Below are 18,374 nucleotides of genomic sequence, written 5' to 3'. Positions count from 1 at the left end.
TGAGCAAAGCAATTCATTTTGTAGCAAAATCCGAAATCGTGAAGAACTCATGAAAGCAAGCTTATACTCGGATTCCTGAAACTTTTAGATCTTAGATTTGCTCTTTCTTTTACTGCAAAGTACGTTGGGGTTTTTTTTTGTTTAAATCTTTCTAGACAAGGTAAATATGAAGGACAAATCAGTTTTAACATAGTTTGAGTGAAGGAATGCATTTTATAAGCAAAATCCCAAATCATGCAAAACTAACGAAAAGCTTTTTCTCGCTTTTCACTGCTTTTTACAAACTGGTCGGACGTTCACACCTTCTTGCAGCCGAACAATTCCGCTTCCACTTTTGATGGTGTATATTCGGGCATTCAAACCTTTTCTTACCCGCTTTTTACAAACCATGGTCGGACTTTCACACCTTCTTGCAGCCGAACACCACCTCTCCCGCTTTTGATGATGTATGGTCCAGCATTCTTACCTTTTCTAACACATTTTTCAGCAATTATGGTCGGACATTCACACCTACTCACAGCCAAACACTTCCGCTCCCGCATTTGATGGTGTTTAGTCAGGCATTCTCACCCTTTCTCATCAACTTTTTGCATATGATCTGATATTCACACCTACTTGCAGTCGAACACCTCTGCTTCCGCTTTTGATGGTACATATTTGGGCATTCGAACCTTTTGTTACCCGCTTTTTACATACCATGGGTGGACTTTCACACCTTCTTGTAGCCGAACAACTCTGCTCCCGCTATTGATTGTGTACAGTCGGGTATTTTAACCTTTTCTTACCCGCTTTTTACCAACTATGGTCGGACATTCACACCTTCTTACAGCGGAACACGTCCGCTCCCTCTTTTGATGGTGTATGTTCGGGCATTCGAACCTTTTCTTACCTGCTTTTTACAAACCATGGTCGGACTTTCACACCTTCTTGTAGCCGAACACCTCCGCTCCCTCTTTTGATCATACATTGTTGGGCATTCGCACCTTGTCTTACCCGCTTTTTACAAACTATAGTCAGACATTCACACGTTGCAGCTGAACCACCACCGCTCCCTGTTTTGATCATGTATGGTCTGGCAATACTAGCTTTTCTTACCCGTTTGTGAGTAATTATGGCTGGACATTCACACCTACTTGCAGTCGAACAGCTCTGCTCCCGCTTTTGATTTTGTTTGGTTGGATATTCGACGCTTTTCTTAACTGCTTTTTACAAACTTTGGTCGGACGTTCAAACCTTCTTGCAACCGAACACCTCCGCTTCCGCTTTTGATGGTATATATTCGGGAATTCGAACCTTTTCTTACCCGCTTTTTACAAACCATGGTCGGACTTTCACACCTTCTTGTAGCCGAACAACTCCACTCACGCTATTGATTGTGTACAGTCGGGTAGTTTAACCTTTTCTTACCCGCTTTTTACCAACTATGGTTGGACATTCACACCGTCTTACAGCGGAACACCTCCGCTTCCGCTTTTGATGGTGTATAGTCGGGCATTCGAACCTTTTCTTACCCGCTTTTTACAAACTATGGTCGGACATTCAATCCTTCTTGTAGCCGAAAAGCTCCGCTCCCTCTTTTGATCATACATTGTCGGGCATTTGCAACTTTTCTTACCCGCTTTTTACAAACCATGGTCGGACTGTCACACCTTCTTGTAGCTGAACACATCCGCTCCCACTATTGATTGTGTACAGTCAGGTTTTTTAACGTTTTCTTACCCGCTTCTTACCAACTCTGGTCGGACATTCACACCGTCTTACAGCGGAACACCTCCGCTTCCGCTTTTGATGGTGTATAGTCGGGCATTCGAACCTTTTCTTACCCGCTTTTTACAAACTATGGTCGGACATTCAATCCTTCTTGTAGCCGAAAAGCTCCGCTCCCTCTTTTGATCATACATTGTCGGGCATTTGCAACTTTTCTTACCCGCTTTTTACAAACCATGGTCGGACTGTCACACCTTCTTGTAGCTGAACACATCCGCTCCCACTATTGATTGTGTACAGTCAGGTTTTTTAACGTTTTCTTACCCGCTTCTTACCAACTCTGGTCGGACATTCACACCTTCTTAAAGCGGAACACGTCCGCTCCCTCTTTTGATGGTGTATGTTTGGGCATTCGAACCTTTTCTTACCCGCTTTTTACAAACTATGCTCGGACATTCAAACCTTCTTGTAGCCGAACACATCCACTCCTGCTTTTGATGATGTGTGGTTGGGCATTCGAACCTACTTCTTGCCCGCTTTTCATTAATTATGGGTGGACATTCACACCTTGTCGCAGCCAAACACCTCCGCTCCCTGTTTTGATCATGTATGGTTGGACATTCGCACCTTTTCTCAACCGCTTTTTGCAAACTATGGTCAGCAATTCACAGCTTCCTCTCCACCATACTTGTATGGTGGAAGATTCACACCCACTTGCATCCGAAGACCTCCGCCCCCACTTTTGTTGATATTTAGTCGGTCATTCGCACCTTACCCGCTTTTGGCAAACTATGGCCTTCTTGCAGCCAAACACCTCTGATCTCGCTTTTGATGATGTAAGGTTGGGCATTCAGACCTTGCTTCCCCTGCTTTTCACCAAATATAGTCGGACATTCACACCTTCTTGCAGCCGAACACTTCCGCTCCACCTTTTAGTGTTCTATAACACCTTTTTTTCACCGCATTTTATAGATTATGGTTGGAAATTCTCAACCATTGTCATCCGAAGACCTCTCCTCCCGCTTTTGTTAATATATTTGAACTTTAGTCGGACATTCACACCTTCTTGCAGCTGAACCACCTCCGCTCCCTGTTTTGATCATGTATGGTCTGGCAATACTACCTTTTCTTACCCGTTTGTGAGTAATTATGGCTGGACATTCACACCTACTTTCAGCAGAACACCACCTCTCTCGCTTTTGATGATGTATGGACCGGCATTCTTACCTTTTCTAACACATTTTTCAGCAATTATGGTCGGACATTCCCACCTACTCAGAGCCGAACACCTCCGCTCCCGCATTTGATGGTGTATAGTCGGGCATTCTCACTCTTTCTCATCAGCTTTTTGCAAATTATGATCTGATATTCACAGCTGCTTTTGATAATGTATGGTTGGGCATTCGCACCTTTTTTTACCCATTTTTCAGGAATTATGGGTGGACATTCACACCGTCTTTCAGCTGAAAACATCCTCTCCCGCTTATGATCATGTGCGGTTTGATATTCGAAAATTTTCTTTCATGTTTTAAAGAAATTATTGATGGACATTCAGACCTTCTTGCAGCTGAACCCCTCTGCTCGCGCTTTTGATGGTGTATAGTAGGGCTTTCGAGCCTTTTCTTCCCGGTTTTTACAAATTATGGTTGGACATTCAGACCTTCTTGCAACCTAACACCTCCGCTCCCTCTTTTGATCATACATTGTCTGGCATTCGCACCTTGTCTTACGCGCTTTTTACAAACTTTAGTCGGACATTCAGACCTTCTTGCAGCTGAACCACCTCCGCTCCCTGTTTTGATCATGTATGGTCTGGCAATACTACCTTTTCTTACCCGTTTGTGAGTAATTTTGGCTGGACATTCACACCTACTCAAAGCCGAACAACTCCGCTACCGCATTTGATGGTGTATAGTCGGGCATTCTCACCCTTTCTCATCAGCTTTTTGCAAATTATGATCTGACATTCACACCTACTTGCAGTCGAACAGCTCTGCTCCCGCTTTTGATTATGTTTGGTTGGATATTCGAACCTTTTCTTCACTGCTTTTTACAAACTTTGTTCGGAGGTACACGTCTTCTTGAAGCCGAACACCTCCGCTTACGCTTTTGATGGTGTATAGTCGGGCTTTCGAGCCTTTTCTTACCTGGTTTTTAGAAATTATGGTTGGACATTCAGACCTCGCAGCCGAACACCTCCGCTCCCTCTTTTGATCATACATTGTCGGTTATTCGCACCTTGTCTTACCCGCTTTTTACAAACTATAGTCAGACATTCACACGTTGCAGCTGAACCACCTCTGCTCCCTGTTTTGATTATGTATGGTCTGGCAATACTACCTTTTCTTACCCGGTTGTGAGTAATTATGGCTGGACATTCACACCTACTTGCAGTCGAACAGCTCTGCTCCCGCTTTTGATTTTGTTTGGTTGGATATTCGAACCTTTTCTTAACTGCTTTTTACAAACTTTGGTCGGACGTTCACACCTTCTTGCAGCCGAACAACTCCACTCCCGCTATTTATTGTGTACAGTCGGGTAGTTTAACCTTTTCTTACCCGCTTTTTACCAACTATGGTCGGACATTCACACCGTCTTACAGCGGAACACCTCCGCTTCCGCTTTTGATGGTGTATAGTCGGGCATGCGAACCTTTTCTTACCCGCTTTTTTACAAACTATGGTCGGACATTCAAACCTTCTTGTAGCTGAAAGCCTCCGCTGCCTCTTTTGATCATACATTGTCGGGCATTCGCACCCTTTCTTACCCGCTTTTTATAAAACCATGGTCGGACTGTCACAACTTCTTGTAGCCGAACACATCTGCTCCCGCTATCGATTGTGTACAGTTGGGTTTTTTAACCTTTTCTTACCCGCTTTTTACCAGCTCTGGTCGGACATTCACACCTTCTTACAGCGGAACACGTCCGCTCCCTCTTTTGATGGTGTATTTTCGGGCATTCAAACCTTTTCTTACCCGCTTTTTACAAACTATGCTCGGACATTCAGACCTTCTTGCAGCTGAATCACCTCCGCTCCCTGTTTTGATTATGTATGGTCTGGCAATACTACCTTTTCTTACCCGTTTGTGAGTAATTATGGCTGGACATTCACACCTACTTTCAGCAGAACACCACCTCTCTCGCTTTTGATGATGTATGGACCGGCATTCTTACCTTTTCTAACACATTTTTCAGCAATTATGGTCGGACATTCCCACCTACTCAGAGCCGAACACCTCCGTTCCCGCATTTGATGGTGTATAGTCGGGCATTCTCACTCTTTCTCATCAGCTTTTTGCAAATTATGATCTGACATTCACACCTACTTGCAGTCGAACAGCTCTGCTCCCGCTTTTGATTATGTTTGGTTGGATATTCGAACCTTTTCTTAACTGCTTTTTACAAACTTTGTTCGGAGGTACACGTCTTCTTGAAGCCGAACACCTCCGCTTCCGCTTTTGATGGTGTATAGTCGGGCTTTCGAGCCTTTTCTTACCTGGTTTTTAGAAATTATGGTTGGACATTCAGACCTTGCAGCCGAACACCTCCGCTCCCTCTTTTGATCATACATTGTCGGTTATTCGCACCTTGTCTTACCCGCTTTTTACAAACTATAGTCAGACATTCACACGTTGCAGCTGAACCACCTCTGCTCCCTGTTTTGATTATGTATGGTCTGGCAATACTACCTTTTCTTACCCGGTTGTGAGTAATTATGGCTGGACATTCACACCTACTTGCAGTCGAACAGCTCTGCTCCCGCTTTTGATTTTGTTTGGTTGGATATTCGAACCTTTTCTTAACTGCTTTTTACAAACTTTGGTCGGACGTTCACACCTTCTTGCAGCCGAACACCTCCGCTTCCGCTTTTGATAGTATATATTCGGGCATTCGAACCTTTTGTTACCCGCTTTTTACAAACCATGGGTGGACTTTCACACCTTCTTGTACCCGAACAACCCTGCTCCCGCTATTGGTGGTGTACAGTCGGGTATTTTAACCTTTTCTTACCCGCTTTTTACAAACTATGGTAGGACATTCACACCTTCTTACAGCGGAACACGTCTGCTCCACCTTTTAGTGTTCTATCACACCTTTTTTTCACCGCATTTTATGGATTATGGTTGGAAATTCTCAACCACTCTCATCCGAAGACCTCTCCTCCCGCTTTTGTGAATATATTTGAACTTTAGTCGGACATTCACACCTTCTTGCAGCTGAACCACCTCCGCTCCCTGTTTTGATCATGTATGATCTGGCAATACTACATTTTCTTACCTGTTTGTGAGTAATTATGGCTGGACATTCACACCTACTTTCAGCAGAACACCACCTCTCTCGCTTTTGATGATGTATGGACCGGCATTCTTACCTTTTCTAACACATTTTTCAGCAATTATGGTCGGAGATTCACACCTACTAACAGACGAACAACTCCGCTCCCGCATTTGATGGTGTATAGTTGTTGTTTTGCAAATTATGATCTGACATTCACACTTACTTGCAGTCGAACAGTTCTGCTCCCGCTTTTGATTATGTTTGGTTGGATATTCGAAACTTTTCTTAACTGCTTTTTACAAACTTTGGTTGGACGTTCAAACCCTCTTGTAGCCGAACACATCCACAGCTGCTTTTGATGATGTATGGTTGGGTATTCGCACCTTTTTTTTACCCATTTTTCAGTAATTATGGGTGGACATTCACACCTTCTTGCAGCTGAACACCTCCTCTCCCACTTATGATCATGTGCGGTTTGATTTTCAAAATTTTTACTTTAATTTTTTCTAGCAATTATTGATGGACATTCAGACCTTCTTGCAGCTGAACAACTCCGCTCCCTCTTTTGATCATACATTGTCGGGCATTCGAACCTTTTCTTACCCGCTTTTTACAAAACTTGGTCGGACTTTCACACTTTTTAGTAGCCGAACAACTCCGCTCCCGCTATTGATTGTGTACAGTCGGGTATTTTAACCTTTTCTTACCCGCTTTTTACCAACTATGGTCGGACATTCATAACTTCTTACAACGGAACACCTCCGCTCCTTATTTTGATGATGTATGGTTGGGCATTCAAACCTACTTGTTGCCCGCTTTTCATTAATTATGGGTGGACATTCACACCTTGTCGCAGCCAAACACCTCCGCTCCCTGTTTTGATGGTGTATAATGGTGGACATTCGCACCTTTTCTCACCCGCTTTTTACTATGGTCGGCCATTCACAGCTTCCTCTCCACCATACTTGTATGGTGGGATATTCACACCCACTTGCATCCGAAGACCTCCGCCCCCACTTTTGTTGATATTTAGTCGGTCATTCGCACCTTACCCGCTTTTGGCAAACTATGGCCTTCTTGCAGCCAAACACCTGATCTCGCTTTTGATGATGTAAGGTTGGGCATTCAGACCTTGCTTCACCTACTTTTCACCAAATATAGTCGGACATTCACACCTTCTTGCAGCCGAACACTTCCGCTCCACTTTTGAGTGTTCTATGTAGCATTCACACCTTTTTCTTCACCGCATTTCATAGATTATGGTTGGAAATTCTCACCCACTCTCATCCGAAGACCTCTCCTCCCGCTTTTGTTAATGTATAGTCGGGCATGAGAACCTTTTCTTACCCGCTTTTTACAAATTATGGTTGGACATTCACACCTACTTGCAGCCGAATACTGATACTGATCCTCCCGTAATAAAATGGTCGGATCTTATCAAACACACTTTGTTTCTTGTGACAATCAAGTCAGCGAAACAGCGTATACACGTCAAGACACTGAATCAAGTTTGCCACAAGAACTCATAAGTTTGGCAGTATTGCTCTGCCGTCAGCAATCATACACCCATTTTATTTTCGTGAGACATGTGCAGGCACCTGTTCATCTACTGTTCTATCACTATGAATTAGTTTATCTATTATCAATAAGGATACTTCTACAACTACTATCAAAGTATGTCCGGACTTCTTATGTTGTCAGTTGCTATATATGAATAAGTGGGTAGCTACTGACAAGCATTAAGCATGTCACACAGCCCAAACATATAACATTTCAGGACACACCACACAGTTAACAACCACAGTGAAGCGTGTCAAAGCCCAAACATGTAACATTCAACGGGACACTTACACAACACATTCAAATCAAACAGTCAGACAACATACAAGAACATATACCCCAGCCGGCATTGCTCCCTGCCTATTTTCCTACAGCTCACTATGTGTGCGCACACCTTTATTCACAAACTCTTCAACTTATACTCTTTTACCGAAGCTGCTACAGCTCGATTGGCCGAATACCCTTAGATCCTATTTCGGTGAATTTGACATCTGCCTTACATGTAACAGATTAGCGATTTAGTTTGAGTGAAGGAATTCATTTTATAGCAAAATCCCAAATCGTGAAGAACTCATGAAAGTAAGCTTATTCTCGGATTCATGAAACTTTAGATTTGCTCTGTCTTTTACTGCAAAGTACAACGTTGTTTTTTTTGTTTAAATCTTTCTAGACATGGTAAATATGAAGGACAAAGCAGTTTTAACATAGTTTGAGTGAAGGAATTCATTTTATAGATAAAATCCCAAGAGTCTGCTGAGAAACAAGAATGAATGCGAAGTAGACTTTAACACGGCTCTAGGAGCGAGCCGAGTGTGGGCTAACCGGGAGAATTGCTTGAAAGAAACGCGACACCGAATGAGCGGTCAGAACAAAGCCTCAATACGGTTTTCCCGTGGTGTTTTTGTTGCTGCCTTGTCTTTTGCACAGAGTAAAAGACAAGGCAGCCATCGAATAGGGCCCGATTGTTCCTACTTGGTCAGCCGAGGAGCAAGGGGGGGAGCAAGCGTCTCAACCAAGCAAAGCTCACCATGGGGAAGGTGGCTATGCCAACTAGCCTGATGCCCTGCTCCCGCAGTGATGGATAATCGTACTCTGGTTTCTCTTCATAACGTACAAGTCTTTCGCCTTTTACTAAAGATTTCCGTGGAAAGCAGCACTAATGAGTTGTTTCTATTTTTGGCAGGCTTTACCTTTGCGGGTGAAGCCCTTTCCGTCTGTGCAAAAGAAATCTTGTTACTGTGCAGAGTGACTTCTCTGAGTAGAGTCGCCTTACTTGTTGCAACTGTGCCGATGTTGCTTGGATGGTGCTTGCTGGAGCGTGCGGGAGTGCAAAGTTATACCATTTAAAAGGGCTGAAGAGTGCTCAGTGCAGCGGGTGGGCGGAGGTGCAAAGTGACACTCTGGCCACCTATGGCCATAAAAAGAACACCGCTACAAGTGCGCATTGTGCCAGGAAGGGCCCTTGGACGTGAACCAGTGGACAGATATCACTTCTCGGCCTTTTGGCTAAGATCAAGTGTAGTAACTGTTCTTATCAGTTTAATATCTGATATGGCCTTTGTACGAGGACTACATATTAAATTGATTTTTAGCAATAGGAGTTGAAAAAGGAGCTTGCTCCGTTCACTCCAAGCATCGACCCGGTACTGCAGTGCCGCTGGGAACGGTGCGCTCTTCTCTGCTCTTGTGAAAAAGCAAACAGTGGTGCAGGATGGAAGTTTCAGGGAGCCCAAGATGAAACTTTCTTTTAGTCTGCTGAGAAAAGAGAGTGAATGCGAAGTAGACTTTAACACAGCTCTGGGGGCGAGCCGAGTGCGGGCTAACCGGGAGAATTGCTTGAAAGAAACGCGACACTGAATGAGCGGTCAGAACAAAGCCTCAATACGGTGTTCCCGTGGTGTTTGTGGCTGCCTTGTCTTTTGCACAGAGTAAAAGACAAGGCAGCCATCGAATAGGGCCCGATTTTTCCTACTTGGTCAGCCGAGGAGCAAGGAGGGGGAGCAAGCGTCTCAACCAAGCAAAGCTCACCATGGGGAAGGTGGCTATGCCAACTAGCCTGATGCCCTGCTCCCGCAGTGACAGATAATCGTACTCTGGTTTCTCTTCATAATGTACAAGTCTTTCGCCTTTTACTAAAGACTTCCGTGGAGAGCAGCACTAATGAGTTGTTGCTATTTTTGGCAGGCTTTACCTTTGCGGGTGAAGCCCTTTCTGTCTGTGCAAAACAAATCTTGTTACTGTGCAGAGTGACTTCTCTGAGTAGAGTTGCCTTACTTGTTGCGACTGTGCCGATGTTTGAAGCTGGAGTGCAAAGTTGTTGCTTGAATGGTGCTCGCTGGAGCGTGCGGGAGTGCAAAGTTATACCATTTAAAAGGGCTGAAGAGTGCTCAGTGCAGCGGGTGGGCGGAGATGCAAAGTGACACTCTGGCCACCTCGAAAACCGAGGTTACATCCAGTACCAGGGGCAGCCCAAGCTCTGCCGCAAGTGTGGTGAGCATGGGCACCTGGTTGAGGCTTGTACCAAGGTGATATGTGGGAAGTGCAGAGAAATTGGGGACACTTTTGGAGAGTGTCCAAATGGCAGGAAATGTAATCTCTGTGGAGAATTAAATCACCTCTTCTGAGATTGCCCTAAATCTTTTGCCAACAAATTAAAGACGGTAAAGCCACAGTCAAGCCAACAAAGAGAAGGACCAGAGGTGGCAGTTGGTGAACAAAGTGAAGAGGTTGACCCAATAAATTCAAACTTCCCGCTAAAAGCTTGGATTGGAAGTGAGGAGCAAAAAGGAGAGGGGCCTGTAGAGGCCTCACCACTCAGTGCTGAAGTCTGTGAGAATTCACAGGCAGAGGGTGGAGCTAAGCTAAATGAGGAGGAAGAGCAGACAGGTGAGTCTAGTGAAGGTACTCACCTCCCCGAAGGTCAACAGCCGAGGAGGACGGCATCTGAGTTGTCCTCTGATTCCCTTTAGCTCTGCAATCAACCCCCAGGGACTCAAAGTTAAATGCAACATTGCATCAGAGGCCAACACGAGAGTCCGAAAAGGAGAGCTAGTTTCCCAAGAAATAACCTGAGTGTGTAATTTGTTTTGATAACTTAGAAAAACGAAAATGACATACCTACTTTCCTTTATCCTTTTAATGGTTCTCACCTTCTCAACACTAAATGTGAGAAGTGTGAAATCAAAGACAAGAGCCCAGAGTATTATATCCTTCTTAGACTCCATAAAATCAGATGTGTTTTTAATACAAGAATGTGGACTACCTTTTTAGAAAAACCATAGACAATGAGAGGAAATGTGGCCCAATTTATCGATATGGAGTGGCTCAAATCAAATTAAAAATGATGGTGTGGCCATTCTAATTAAAAATCCGCATGTTCTGGTGCGAGACGGACGGGCACTTTTAGCACACTTGAATTTTATGGGGCAAGACTTTAACCTCTTAAATATTTATGGTTTCAATGGAAAAAATGACAGGTATGACCTTTTAGAAGATTACTCACAAACGGGTAAGAAATGGTAGTATTGCCAGACAATACATGATCAAAACAGGGAGCGGAGGTGGTTCAGCTGCAAGGTGTGAATTTCTGACTAAAGTTTGTAAAAAGCGCGTAAGACAAGGTGCGAATGCCCAACAATGTATGATCAAAAGAGGGAGCGGAGGTTTTCGGCTGCAAGGTCTGAATGTCCAACCATAATTTGTAAAAACCGGGGAAGAAAAGGCTCGAAAGCCCAACTATACACCATCAAAAGCGGGAGCGGAGGTGTTCAGCTGCAAGAAGGTGTGAATGTCCGACCATAGTTGGTAAAAAGCGGGTAAGAAAAGGTTAAAATGCCCGACTGTACACCATCAAAAGCGGAAGCGGAGGTGTTCGGCTTCAAGAAGACGTGAACCTCCGAACAAAGTTTGTAAAAAGCAGTTAAGAAAAGGTTCGAATATCCAACCAAACATAATCAAAAGCGGGAGCAGAGCTTTTCGACTGCAAGTAGGTGTGAATGTCAGATCATGATTTGCAAAAAGCTGATGAGAAAGGGTGAGAATGCCCGACTATACACCATCAAATGCGGTAGCGGAGTTGTTTGTCTGTGAGTAGGTGTGAATCTGCGACCATAATTGCTGAAAAATGTGTTAGAAAAGGTAAGAATGCCGGTCCATACATCATCAAAAGCGAGAGAGGTGGTGTTCTGCTGAAAGTAGGTGTGAATGTCCAGCCATAATTACTCACAAACGGGTAAGAAAAGGTAGTATTGCCAGACCATACATGATCAAAACAGGGAGCGGAGGTGGTTCAGCTGCAACGTGTGAATGTCTGACTATAGTTTGTAAAAAGCGGGTAAGACAAGGTGCGAATGCCCGACAATGTATAATCAAAAGAGGGAGCGGAGGTGTTCGGCTGCAAGGTCTGAATGTCCAACCATAATTTCTAAAAACCGGGTAAGAAAAGGCTCAAAAGCCCGACTTTACACCATCAAAAGCGGGAGCGGAGGTGTTCAGCTGCAAGAAGGTGTGAATGTCTGACTATAGTTTGTAAAAAGCGGGTAAGACAAGGTGCGAATGCCCGACAATGTATAATCAAAAGAGGGAGCGGAGGTGTTCGGCTGCAAGGTCTGAATGTCCAACCATAATTTCTAAAAACCGGGTAAGAAAAGGCTCAAAAGCCCGACTTTACACCATCAAAAGCGGGAGCGGAGGTGTTCAGCTGCAAGAAGGTGTGAATGTTCGACTAAAGTTTGTAAAAATCTGGTAAGACAAGGTATGAATGTCCGACAATGTATGATCAAAAGCGGGAGCGGAGATGTTCAGCTGCAAGAAGGTCTGAATGTCCATCAATAATTGCTAGAAAAAATTAAAGTAAAAATTTCGAAAATCAAACCGCACATGATCATAAGTGGGAGAGGAGGTGTTCAGCTGCAAGAAGGTGTGAATGTCCACCCATAATTCCTTAAAAATGGGTAAAAAAAAGGTGCGAATACCCAACCATACATCATCAAAAGCAGGTGTTAATGTCAGATCATAATTTGCAAAAAGCTGATGAGAAAGGGTGAGAATGCCCGACTATACACCATCAAATGCGGGAGCGGAGTTGTTTGTCTGTGAGTAGGTGTGAATCTGCGACCATAATTGCTGAAAAATGTGTTAGAAAAGGTAAGAATGCCGGTCCATACATCATCAAAAGCGAGAGAGGTGGTGTTCTGCTGAAAGTAGGTGTGAATGTCCAGCCATAATTACTCACAAACGGGTAAAAAAAAGTAGTATTGCCAGACCATACATGATCAAAACAGGGAGCGGAGGTGGTTCAGCTGCAAGAAGGTGTGAATGTCTGACTAAAGTTCAAATATATTAACAAAAGCGGGAGGAGAGGTCTTCGGATAGATTGGTTGAGAATTTCCAACCATAATCTATAAAATGCGGTGAAAAAAAAGGTGTGATAGAACACTAAAAGGTGGAGCGGAAGTGTTCGGCTGCAAGAAGGTGTGAATGTCCGACTATATTTGGTGAAAAGCAGGTGAAGCAAGGTCTGAATGCCCAACCTTACATCATCAAAAGTGAGATCAGAGGTGTTTGGCTGCAAGAAGGCCATAGTTTGCCAAAAGCGGGTAAGGTGCGAATGACCGACTAAATATCAACAAAAGTGGGGGCGGAGGTCTTCGGATGCAAGTGGGTGTGAATATCCCACCATACAAGTATGGTGGAGAGGAAGCTGTGAATTGCTGACCATAGTTTGCAAAAAGCGGGTGAGAAAAGGTGCGAATGTCCAACCATACACCATCAAAACAGGGAGCGGAGGTGTTTGGCTGCGACAAGGTGTCAATGTCCACCCATAATTAATGAAAAGCGGGCAAGAAGTAGGTTCGAATGCCCAACCACTCATCATCAAAAGCAGGAGTGGATGTGTTCGGCTATAAAAAGGTTTGAATGTCCGAGCATAATTTGTAAAAAGCGGGTAAGAAAAGGTTCGAATGCCCGAACATACACCATCAAAAGAGGGAGCGGAGGTGTTCCGCTGTAAGAAGGTGTGAATGTCCGACCAGAGTTGGTAAAAAGCGGGTAAGAAAAGGTTAAAAAACCCGACTGTACACAATCAATAGCGGGAGCAGATGTGTTCGGCTACATGAAGGTGTGACAGTCCGACCATGGTTTGTAAAAAGCGGGTAAGAAAAGGTGCTAATGCCCGACAATGTATGATCAAAAGAGGGAGCGGAGCTTTTCGGCTACAAGAAGGTTTGAATGTCCGACCATAGTTTGTAAAAAGCGGGTAAGAAAAGGTTCGAATGCCCGACTATACACCATCAAAAGCGGAAGCGGAGGTGTTCCGCTGTAGACGGTGTGAATGTCCGACCATAGTTGTTAAAAAGCGGGTAAGAAAAGGTTAAACTACACGACTGTACACAATCAATAGCGGGAGTGGAGTTGTTCGGCTACAAGAAGGTGTGAAAGTCCGACCATGGTTTGTAAAAAACGGGTAAGAAAAGGTTCGAATTCCCGAATATATACCATCAAAAGCGGAAGCGGAGGTGTTCGGTTGCAAGAAGGTGTGAACGTCCGACCAAAGTTTGTAAAAAGCAGTTAAGAAAAGGTTCGAATATCCAACCAAACAAAATCAAAAGCAGGAGCAGAGCTGTTCGACTGCAAGTAGGTGTGAATGTCCAGCCATAATTACTCACAAACGGGTAAGAAAAGGTAGTATTGCCACTCCATACATGATCAAAACAGGGAGCGGAGGTGGTTCAGCTGCAACGTGTGAATGTCTGACTATAGTTTGTAAAAAGCGGGTAAGACAAGGTGCGAATGCCCGACAATGTATGATCAAAAGTGGGAGCGGAGGTGTTCGGCTGCAAGGTCTGAATATCCAACCATAATTTCTAAAAACCGGGTAAGAAAAGGCTCGAAAGCCCGACTTTACACCATCAAAAGCGGGAGCGGAGGTGTTCAGCTGCAAGAAGGTGTGAATGTTCGACTAAAGTTTGTAAAAATCTGGTAAGACAAGGTATGAATGTCCGACAATGTATGATCAAAAGCGGGAGCGGAGGTGTTCATCTGCAAGCAGGTCTGAATGTCCATCAATAATTGCTAGAAAACATGAAAGTAAAAATTTCTAAAATCAAACCACACATGATCATAAGTGGGAGAGGAGGTGTTCAGCTGCAAGAAGGTGTGAATATCCACCCATAATTCCTGAAAAATGGGTAAAAAAAAGGTGCGAATGCCCAACCATACATCATCAAAAGCAGCTGTGGATGTGTTCGGCTACAAGAAGGTGTGAACGTCCAACCAAAGTTTGTAAAAAGCAGTTAAGAAAAGGTTCGAATATCCAACCAAACATAATCAAAAGCGGGAGCAGAACTCTTCGACTGCAAGTAGGTGTGGATGTCAGATCATAATTTGCAAAAAGCTGATGAGAAAGGGTGAGAATGCCCGACTATACACCATCAAATGCGGGAGCGGAGTTGTTTGTCTGTGAGTAGGTGTGAATCTGCGACCATAATTGCTGAAAAATGTGTTAGAAAAGGTAAGAATGCCGGTCCATACATCATCAAAAGCGAGAGAGGTGGTGTTCTGCTGAAAGTAGGTGTGAATTTCCAGCCATAATTACTCACAAACGGGTAAGAAAAGGTAGTATTGCCAGACCATACATGATCAAAACAGGGAGCGGAGGTGGTTCAGCTGCAACGTGTGAATGTCTGACTATAGTTTGTAAAAAGCGGGTAAGACAAGGTGCGAATGCCCGACAATGTATAATCAAAAGAGGGAGCGGAGGTGTTCAGCTGCAAGAAGGTGTGAATGTTCGACTAAAGTTTGTAAAAATCTGGTAAGACAAGGTGCGAATGCCCGACAATGTATGATCAAAAGCGGGAGCGGAGGTGTTCAGCTGCAAGAAGGTCTGAATGTCCATCAATAATTGCTAGAAAAAAATAAAGTAAAAATTTCGAAAATCAAATCGCACATGATCATAAGTGGGAGAGGAGGTGTTCAGCTGCAAGAAGGTGTGAATGTCCACCCATAATTGCTGAAAAATGGGTAAAAAAAAGGTGCGAATACCCAACCATACATCATCAAAAGCAGGTGTTAATGTCAGATCATAATTTGCAAAAAGCTGATGAGAAAGGGTGAGAATGCCCGACTCTACACCATCAAATGCGGGAGCGGAGTTGTTTGTCTGTGAGTAGGTGTGAATCTCCGACCATAATTGCTGAAAAATGTGTTAGAAAAGGTAAGAATGCCGGTCCATACATCATCAAAAGCGAGAGAGGTGGTGTTCTGCTGAAAGTAGGTGTGAATGTCCAGCCATAATTACTCACAAACGGGTAAGAAAAAGTAGTATTGCCAGACCATACATGATCAAAACAGGGAGCGGAGGTGGTTCAGCTGCAAGAAGGTGTGAATGTCCGACTAAAGTTCAAATATATTAACAAAAGCGGAAGGAGAGGTCTTCGGATGAGAGTGGTTGAGAATTTCCAACCATAATCTATAAAATGCGGTGAAAAAAAGGTGTGATAGAACACTAAAAGGTGGAGCGGAAGTGTTCGGCTGCAAGAAGGTGTGAATGTCCGACTATATTTGGTGAAAAGCAGGGGAAGCAAGGTCTGAATGCCCAACCTTACATCATCAAAAGCGAGATCAGAGGTGTTTGGCTGCAAGAAGGCCATAGTTTGCCAAAAGCGGGTAAGGTGCGAATGACCGACTAAATATCAACAAAAGTGGGGGCGGAGGTCTTCGGATGCAAGTGGGTGTGAATATCCCACCATACAAGTATGGTGGAGAGGAAGCTGTGAATTGCTGACCATAGTTTGCAAAAAGCGGGTGAGAAAAGGTGCGAATGTCCAACCATACGTGATCAAAACAGGGAGCGGAGGTGTTTGGCTGCGACAAGGTGTGAATGTCCACCCATAATTAATGAAAAGCGGGCAAGAAGTGGGTTCGAATGCCCAACCACACATCATCAAAAGCAGGAGTGGATGTGTTCGGCTATAAGAAGGTTTGAATGTCCGAGCATAGTTTGTAAAAAGCGGGTAAGAAAAGGTTCGAATGCCCGAACATACACCATCAAAAGAGGGAGCGGAGGTGTTCCGCTGTAAGAAGGTGTGAATGTCCGACCAGAGTTGGTAAAAAGCGGGTAAGAAAAGGTTAAAAAAACCCGACTGTACACAATCAATAGCGGGAGCAGATGTGTTCGGCTACAAGAAGGTGTGACAGTCCGACCATGGTTTGTAAAAAGCGGGTAAGAAAAGGTGCAAATGCCCGACAATGTATGATCAAAAGAGGGAGCGGAGCTTTTCGGCTACAAGAAGGTTTGAATGTCCGACCATAGTTTGTAAAAAGCGGGTAAGAAAAGGTTCGAATGCCCGACTATACACCATCAAAAGCGGAAGCGGAGGTGTTCCGCTGTAGACGGTGTGAATGTCCGACCATAGTTGGTAAAAAGCGGGTAAGAAAAGGTTAAACTACACGACTGTACACAATCAATAGCGGGAGTGGAGTTGTTCGGCTACAAGAAGGTGTGAAAGTCCGACCATGGTTTGTAAAAAACGGGTAAGATAATGTTCGAATTCCCGAATATATACCATCAAAAGCGGAAGCGGAGGTGTTCGGTTGCAAGAAGGTGTGAACGTCCGACCAAAGTTTGTAAAAAGCAGTTAAGAAAAGGTTCAAATATCCAACCAAACAAAATCAAAAGCAGGAGCAGAGCTGTTCGACTGCAAGTAGGTGTGAATGTCCAGCCATAATTACTCACAAATGGGTAAGAAAAGGTAGTATTGCCACTCCATACATGATCAAAACAGGGAGCGGAGGTGGTTCAGCTGCAACGTGTGAATGTCTGACTATAGTTTGTAAAAAGCGGGTAAGACAAGGTGCGAATGCCCGACAATGTATGATCAAAAGAGGGAGCGGAGGTGTTCGGCTGCAAGGTCTGAATATCCAACCATAATTTCTAAAAACCGGGTAAGAAAAGGCTCGAAAGCCCGACTTTACACCATCAAAAGCGGGAGCGGAGGTGTTCAGCTGCAAGAAGGTGTGAATGTTCGACTAAAGTTTGTAAAAATCTGGTAAGACAAGTTATGAATGCCCGACAATGTATGATCAAAAGCGGGAGCGGAGGTGTTCAGCTGCAAAGAAGGTCTGAATGTCCATCAATAATTGCTAGAAAACATGAAAGTAAAAATTTCTAATATCAAACCGCGCATGATCATAAGTGGGAGAGGAGGTGTTCAGCTGCAAGAAGGTGTGAATGTCCATCAATAATTGCTAGAAAACATGAAAGTAAAAATTTCTAAAATCAAACCGCACATGATCATAAGTGGGAGAGGAGGTGTTCAGCTGCAAGAAGGTGTGAATATCCACCCATAATTCCTGAAAAATGGGTAAAAAAAAGGTGCGAATGCCCAACCATACATCATCAAAAGCAGCTGTGGATGTGTTCGGCTACAAGAAGTTGTGAACGTCCAACCAAAGTTTGTAAAAAGCAGTTAAGAAAAGGTTCGAATATCCAACCAAACATAATCAAAAGCGGGAGCAGAACTGTTCGACTGCAAGTAGGTGTGGATGTCAGATCATAATTTGCAAAAAGCTGATGAGAAAGGGTGAGAATGCCCGACTATACACCATCAAATGCGGGAGCGGAGTTGTTCGTCTGTGAGTAGGTGTGAATCTCCGAACATAATTGCTGAAAAATGTGTTAGAAAAGGTAAGAATGCCGGTCCATACATCATCAAAAGCGAGAGAGGTGGTGTTCTGCTGAAAGTAGGTGTGAATGTCCAGCCATAATTACTCACAAACGGGTAAGAAAAGGTAGTATTGCCAGACCATACATGATCAAAACAGTAAGCGG

The 18,374-nt window shown here is 44.0% G+C and overlaps 3 non-coding genes across 3 annotated transcripts; all 3 read left to right on the top strand.

Moving 5' to 3' along the window:
- The first annotated feature begins 8,633 nt into the window (after positions 1-8,633).
- LOC140308383 (U5 spliceosomal RNA) lies at positions 8,634-8,747 on the top strand. Its single transcript, XR_011916335.1, has one exon. It is a non-coding gene; the product is annotated as a U5 spliceosomal RNA (small nuclear RNA).
- A 285-nt stretch (positions 8,748-9,032) lies between these two features.
- Positions 9,033-9,223, top strand: LOC140308129 (U2 spliceosomal RNA). Its single transcript, XR_011916103.1, has one exon. It is a non-coding gene; the product is annotated as a U2 spliceosomal RNA (small nuclear RNA).
- A 411-nt stretch (positions 9,224-9,634) lies between these two features.
- LOC140308297 (U5 spliceosomal RNA) lies at positions 9,635-9,748 on the top strand. The gene has a single exon (XR_011916257.1). It is a non-coding gene; the product is annotated as a U5 spliceosomal RNA (small nuclear RNA).
- Positions 9,749-18,374: the final 8,626 nt, after the last annotated feature.

Source organism: Leuresthes tenuis, unplaced genomic scaffold (genome assembly GCF_036924035.1).
Source record: "Leuresthes tenuis unplaced genomic scaffold, fLeuTen1.0.hap1 SCAF_5, whole genome shotgun sequence".
Lineage (NCBI taxonomy): Eukaryota > Metazoa > Chordata > Actinopteri > Atheriniformes > Atherinopsidae > Leuresthes > Leuresthes tenuis.
The sequence above is the reverse complement of the archived record's forward strand: the minus strand, read 5'-3'. Positions and strand labels throughout refer to the sequence as shown.